This window comes from Camellia sinensis, chromosome 5, assembly GCF_055761805.1.
Source record: "Camellia sinensis isolate YWXY chromosome 5, ASM5576180v1, whole genome shotgun sequence".
Taxonomy (NCBI): domain Eukaryota; kingdom Viridiplantae; phylum Streptophyta; class Magnoliopsida; order Ericales; family Theaceae; genus Camellia; species Camellia sinensis.
In genome coordinates this window covers 151,086,684-151,094,611 of record NC_138965.1, presented here as the reverse complement: position 1 = coordinate 151,094,611, position 7,928 = coordinate 151,086,684, and positions in this window count along the sequence as shown.

Here is a 7,928-nt window from a genome sequence, read left to right as displayed (position 1 = left end):
TCTGGCCAATCTCGATAGGTTTCCACCATCTTCTGTAGTATATGCTTGATATTCTTGTTGGCGGCCTCAACTGCTCCGTTGGTCTGCGGCCTGTATGTGGATGACTTATGGAAAGCCACATTGTATTTCTCCAACAAGTCTATCACTTCTTTCTTGAAGTGGGAACCATTATCTGAAATTATCTCGTTTGGCACCCCGTAGCGACAGATAATATTGTTCCTGATGAACTTTGCGACATGCGACGCCTTCAACACTGCGTATGATTGGGCCTCGACCCACTTTGTAAAATAATCTATCGCTACCAGGATAAACTCATGCCCGTTTGACCCCTTCGGGGTAACAGCTCCGATCACATCAATTCCCCAGACTGAAAAAGGCCACGGCGAAGTCATGTTATACAGTTTTGACGGCGGGATGTTCATGCGATTTGCATGAATTTGGCATTTGTGGCATCGCCGAACAAAACCAATGCAATCCTCCTCCATGGTTGACCAGTAGTAGCCCTGTCTGAGGATCTTTCTGGCCAGCATTACTCCATTCATATGTGCACCGCACTCCCCCCCATGGATGGCTTCCATCAGGCGTTTTGACTCTTCAGCTTCTACACAGAGCTTATGCATTCCCAGATGGCCCCTTTTGTACAAATTTCCCCCGCAGATAATGAACTGAGCAGCCATTCTTCTGACAGCCCTCTTATCCTTGGCATTTGCCCCTAGTGGGTATGTCTCCTTTTCCAAGAAGTTCCAGATGTCGTAATACCAGGGGTTGCCGTCTTGAACCTCATCTATGGCGGAAATCGACTCATATGCCGGCGCAAACTTTTGATCAATAATGATTGGACGCATCCGGACTCCGGACGGGATGTCTATCATAGAAGATAGAGTTGCTAATGAATCTGCAAACCTGTTGTTCTCTCTTACGAGGTGGGCGAAATTTAGCTTCTCAAACCGAGGAATTAACAAATCCAAGGTTTGGTGGTAGATTATCATCCTTTCCTCTTTAACCTTCCAATCTCCTTTTGCTTGAGACACAACAAGGTTCGAGTCCCCAATGACGTCCACTCGTCTTGCCCCTAGTTCCAGGGCTGCTTCCAGCCCAGCAATACATGCCTCATACTCTGCTTCATTGTTGGAAACTTTGAACCGGAGCTTGAATGCTAAAGGAATACGGGAATCATCAGGCGCTATCAGCAACACCCCTATCCCATATCCATACTGGTTTGACGCTCCGTCAAAGTACATTGTCCAGGTTTCATCTTTAACGTGCAGAATTGCTTCATCCGGGAATAGATACTCAACCGCTTCATCCCCCTCAACCGGGTGGTCGGCAAGGAACTCTGCTACCGCTCTGCCTTTTACTGACTTGCGCGTTACATACTTCAAATCAAATTCGGAGAGCAACAACAGCCATCGAGCTAGCCTACCCGTAAGTGCTGGTTTCTCGAAAAGATATTTGATGGGATCTAACCGCGAAACCAACATTACAGAGTGAGCTAACAGGTAGTGCCGCAGCTTCCTGGTTGCCCATACCAAGGCCAAGCAAGCCTTTTCCAGCGGTGTATAGCGGGTTTCGTAATCTAGCATCTTTTTGCTCAGATAGTATATGGCCCTTTCCACTTTGTCTTCTGACTCCTGCGCGAGCATGCAGCCCATGGTAGTCTCAGTTACCGAAAGGTACAGTATCAACGGTCTCCCCGGCTCTGGCGGTGACAACACGGGTGGGTTCTGTAGATATTCTTTGATCTGTTCAAAAGCTGCTTGACATCGGCCGTCCCATTGGAATTTCTTTCCTTTCTTCAGGAGACCAAAAAGTGGTTCACAAGTTAAGGTTAATTTAGAAATAAACCGTCTTATGAATTGCACTTTACCCAGAAAGCCTCGCACCTCCTTTTCAGTCCTTGGTGGTGGCATTTCTAAGATGGCCTTGATTTTGGAAGGGTCGACCTCGATGCCCCTTTGTGTGATCAGAAACCCTAACATCTTCCCTGCTGTAACACCAAACGTGCATTTCTGAGGGTTCAGTCGCAGCCGAAACTCTTTGATCCTCTGAAAGAATTTTTGTAAGGCGGTGTAGTGGCCCTCTCTATCTTTGGATTTGACAATCATGTCGTCCACGTACACTTCGACCTCCTTATGGATCATATCATGTAATATTGTAGTTGCTGCCCGTTGATACGTAGCTCCAGCGTTTTTCAACCCGAATGGCATCACTCGATAACAATATGTCCCCCACGGGGTAGTGAATGCAGTCTTCTCCCGGTCTTCGGGTGCCATCACTATCTGATTATAGCCTGAGAAACCATCCATAAACGAAAGCAAGGCGTGTCCTGCCGTGAAATCCACCAATTCATCGATGTGCGGCAAGGGGAAGTCGTCCTTCGGACTGGCCTTGTTCAAATCCCTGAAGTCTACACAGACCCGAATTCTGCCGTCCTTCTTTGGCACTGGAACTATGTTGGCCAACCAAGTTGGATATTCAGATACCAACAGGAACCCTGCGTCAATTTGTTTGGTGACCTCTTCCTTAATCTTGAGAGCCCAGTCCGGGCGAATCCTTCTGAGTTTCTGTTTGACAGGGCGGGCCTCTGGATCAAGAGGGATCCGGTGCTGTACAATCTCAGGATCGATTCCAGGCATGTCTTCATAGGACCACGCGAAAACATCTTTGAAATCTTTTAATAAAGCGACTAAGCGCTCGCGCTCCTCTGAAGACAACGTGGACCCGATCTGGACCAGCCGCGGGTCCTTCTCAGTACCAATATTCACAGAAGTGATTTCATCGATTAAAGGTTTAACAAATCTTTCCTGCTCTTGATCAATTAATCGTTGCAAAATTGGAGGAATTTCTTCCTCACTATTTTCATCAAAATTTTGAAAATCCTGATTTAAGCAATAAATCAAAGGCACAGAAAAATACTCGGAAACCACATCCACATCATTCTCATTAAATACTTCCAAGCCGTCAGATTCCTCTGTTACAACAGACTCAAAAGAAAATGAAAAAGACGACCTAGACAGGACTGTGGTATCCGGGTTATCACCCCCAGGAATACCGGACTCAGACTCAGTCGAGCTGGAATCTGATTCCGACGCAGAAGATTCGGCAGAATCAGATTCCGGCTCACTACCTGACCCGGAATTGCTAGATAAAAAGCCTTCTTCATACTGCCAAATGAGAGAAGGTGCGATAGATGCATCCAAGATCGGCGCTGGGAAGCCCGCGGCTATTTCATCTCCAATCACAGAAACCGAAGAGTTATCCCCCAAGCACTCTTGGCTGATCGGAGGATCTGATAGTAGACTCGCCAGTGCTACCCCCATTTCCAGCTCTGTACTCTCGGGATCCACTGCTTTACATTGCTTAACCTCGGTTGGTGGGTCTGTCTGCGCCTCGGCAACGTCATCCCCAGATAATTGTATGTCGAAGAAGATTTCAAAACCAGGCACGCGCTTCCCCTTTGCGTTTAGCCATGGCTCCGGGAAGCCGCAGAATGGAAAATCTTCCCCCTCCCGGACGAAACGTCCGTTCAGGGTACCCCAGATGGGCCTGTGCATTAAATCAAATGGCTTCCCGGCCTTCTTTGCTCTGGCCCTTCCCGCCATTTCTTTTCCTTTCCTTACCCAATCCTCCTTGGTGGGCAGATAACCCAGTCCAAAGGCATGGGGGTTGTGTGGCACTTCGGCCAATACTGAGACGCCCTTCCGGCCGCTTCTCCCTAATCCCATCCCAGGGGTATGTTTTAGCTTGTTCATGAGGTATATGGATTGTGCACTAACGTACATGCCCTCATTCGCAGCCATGACATTCTGCACTACTTGAGCCTCGGCCAAAGTGAACCCCGACAAAAACACATCCTCCGTGCCGTGCTCGATTTCCAAGACGGGTGTAGACACCTCCGGCGGGGGATGGATCGATGAATTTCCAAAAACGATTGCTACCCCTTTCCCGTGAGGGTATTTCAGTATTTGATGAAGGGTGGAAGAGACTGCTTTGACCTGGTGCAACCACGGTCGCCCCAAAAGTAAGCTAAAGGTTGCGGGAACGTCCAAAATATGAAATTCGATACTGTGTTGTCCTGGACCAACCTTAGTTTGAATTTTAACAGTCCCCATCACCTCTCTGCTGGTATTGTCATATGCCCGGATCACTTGGGTGGTTGGGACGAAATCTACGGGCTTCAACCCGATTGCATATGCCGTTCTGGTCGGGCAGACGTTAATCGCAGACCCGGTATCAACAAGTACCACCGGTATCCACTTATCTCTACATTCCACAGAGATGTAGAGAGGCTTATTATGATTTGCGCCCTCAGGCGGTAGCTCCTTGTCTGAAAAAGTCAATGCCGGGGAACCTCCTCCCGGAAAAACCAGCCCAACCAGCTGTTCAGGCGTGGTGTCTATAGAAAGTTTCGACTTGTCCATGGCAGATAGGACAGCTTCCCTGTGCACTCGTGATGCCATTAGCAGTCCCCAGATGGAGATGTCTGCTTGTATTTTCTTTAATTGCTTCAACACAGCCTCGTCTTCAATTTGCTTCTCCTTCTGTCTCTCTACCTCTCTGTCTTTCCCGGATGCTTCGGGTTGGTCTAGGTGTGGGGGCTTGAAGTACCGCCCACTTCTTGTCATATGGTCCATTTCATCCAGATACCAAGTATCATCCGGTTGGTTATTCCCCCAGTCCTCATCGGTGTGGGCAAGACACAAATCGTCATCTTCCCACCACATTCCACTGGCAGCCAACAGACACCTGTCTGGCTCCGGTCCACTCGCACTCTCAGTGCTCTCTGTCCATACGTTCGCAGCATTGCTTGTCTTTGTGCGCACAGAACTTTCGGTCCCCTCAGGGCCTTTTGCCTTTCTGGCTCTCTCAGTTTCCTCAAACTTTCCCTGTTCCAACTGCGTCAGTACAGCTGCTTGTTCAATAGTTCCCACATCCGTAATGCCCATGTCCTGAGCGGAATTCTTAACACCGGCGCTCTCCGGCGGTACAACTTGATTTTCGGCCGTTCCGGCCACAACTGATATTTCTGCCCCTGCCGGGCTCTGTTTTGGTTGAGCTTCCCCCACTGCATCCGGTTGATCTTCGAGCCATCCCGTGGCCTCCTCTGATCCCTCATAATCATTCCAGTTAATGGACGCATCCTCCAGCTCCTGATCATCGAGAAATTGCAAGTTAGCAAAGTCCTCTTCTACGGTTGTCGGCTCATCTGCCCATAGCCCAGATCCACCCCCTCGGATCATGCACAGTTCTCCTGTCTCGGGAAATTCTGCACTTAGCCCATTTCGGCTCGTTGATAGGATGTACTTGCTCGGATCATAAGCTCCTTCAGCAAAATTCTGTCCAGTCCCAAATTTAACAGACTCAGTCTCCCCCAAAATCTGCCCTGCCCTGCCTTCGACGGTCACCACCATCGGTTCTGGCTGGGTTTTGGAGGTGTCCACCATACACAAGAAGTCAGTGCAATCGGGGAGGAGCACCTCCGGCTTGGGTAGGTGGGTGGGAGTAATGTAGATGCTAGGATCGTAAGATGCGACCCCAGTCTGGATAAAGTTAATTCTTTTGGGAGGAGGAGCTTGATTATGTGATGGGAGAGGGTTGGTCGTAACATTGGGTTGGTCGGGAGGTGCAATCACCTGTTTGTCAATAAGATCTTGGATTTCATGACGCAGTCTGTAACAACGGTCGGTGTCATGACCGTGTTGTTGGTGGTATGCACAGTATTTTGACGAGTCATATGAGGGGGGAAGTGGATTTGGTAATGGCTTTGGTTCCAGGGGTTTCAAATGATTCTTTCTGATCAGTATTCCTAGAACTTTGGTCAGAGGCATATATAGTGGAGTAAAGGTTCTTTGGCCTCGGGGTTGGAATCGGCTGTTTTGTGAGTTGCTTCCGGACGCGCCGGAGAATGGTGTGGCAGTCGTGGGTCTTGGAGGGGGAGGGGGAGTGGTGGTGACCATACCAACTTCCGAGGCTCTCGTATTTGCAGCGCCGCTCGGGCCTGCGTTGTTGTTGCGATTGAAGGTCCTCCTTGGTTGTTCTCTGTCCTGGTCAAGCAGTCCTTGCCTCATAGCATCTTCTATTTGCACCCCCATATCATGTAAATCTGCGAAAGTAGGGAAGGGGACCACAATCATTCTTTGCATTAACTTGGGGTGGAGATTGCGCACAATCATCCGAATTTGATCTCTGTCAGTGGGCCTTAAAGTCATCGTCGACGCCTTTGCCCTCCATCGGATCACAAAGTCCGAGAAAGATTCCTTAGGCTCTTGCCTGGTTGTTTCTAGATCACGGGTTGTGATCTCGATCTGCGTATTATATGAATATTGTGTGACAAAGGCCTCAGCCATCTCATCCCAGTTTTTCTTCACCTCATCCGATAATCTTGCGTACCAATGGGAGGCCACACCCGACAGGGTTCGGCCGAATAATGAGAGTTTCTGTTGTCGTGTAAGGCCCATTGGCCGTAAGACATCCGCAAACAGTCGGATATGAACCATGGGGTCACCAGTCCCGTCAAAACGGTCTATTTGTGGCATTTTGAACCTATCGGGGAGTGTCACGGCCTCCTCGGTATATCCATCTCCGATATCCGGCATAGCCTTAGCCCCTTGGGATTTCTTAAAGAGTTTCTCCAATTTGCTCAATTTCAGAGCCGTAGGATCAACCTCGTCCTCGGATGGAGAGTCCGGGTGATTGGATGTATGAGCCTTGGACAGTTGTAGTGGAATCGGGGGCGGTGCTGGCCCCGTTGGAAGACTCGTGTCCTCTTGTAAATTTTGAACAGTCGGTACAGTACTTTGGGTGTTCAGAGGAGCGTCCTGAATAGCAGGAGCCTTCTCGGGTAATGGGACCCCTGCTGGAGGGGGGATTTGTGAGGCAGATGCTGTGTTCTGTTGTTGTAACCTGGTAATCAACTCAGCCTGTTGGGCCATAACTGTGGCCTGCTGTTTGGAGAATTCTGCTTGACGGGCGGCATCATCGTGCATCTGTTTCATGCTTTCCTGCATCTGGCGCATTAGAGCCTCTATCCCCGATGTATTCTGTTGCTCCATCTGTCTAACAGGTATGTCTATTTCTGCAGCAGTAATTGAGACCTCAGTCCTATAGTCCTCTGATGGAGTAACCCACTGCCTTGACAACCTCTGTTCCGACACACTACGCCTTTTCGGCTTCCTTCTGATAACAGGGGGTAGAGAATAGAACACTGGCTGTCCGTCTATCAGATCCTCAGATCGGTGGAGTCGACGACCTCGTGTCCAAGGTGCTTGGGGAATGCCTGCTGGTTCGGAAGCAATCGTGCTAAAACTGACCTAGCAAAAGATAAATAAAGCGAAAAGGAAATAAATGAACAGATAAACGGGCAGCATAACAGCTTAAAACAAAATGCAAGACACACAGTCGGGCATAATCAACACACGGTCAATAAGCTGAAATATACACTGTCCTCAAACACTGATTATCATCCCTGTATCACTGTTCCCCAAAACAGAATCTGATATCCGCAGATAAATAGTCCTCAAACACTGGCTGATGCTCACAGGCTTGATACCCGTAATACAAAACTGATGCCCGCAGGCCTGATGTCGACGATACTGAACTGATGCCCGTAGGCCTGATACTGCCAATACCCTGAACCATAGCCCGCAGGCTTGATATTCAATACTCATATACTGATCTGATGCCCGCAGGCTTGATGCTGACAATTCTGAACCGATGCCCGCAGGCCTGATGCCCAAACTCATATACTGATACATGCATTCCTGTAGAGACGCACTCTAAAGCACATAACAGATAAGTGAGAGCCAAAACACCCCTATGTTGGGGTAAGGTTTCCCTGTCCTATTTTGTCAAGAGCTAGGGTTTCACTATGCACACAGCGGTTTCAAACAACTTATGAACGGGTAAGCAGCCTGTCCTAATTTGGAATG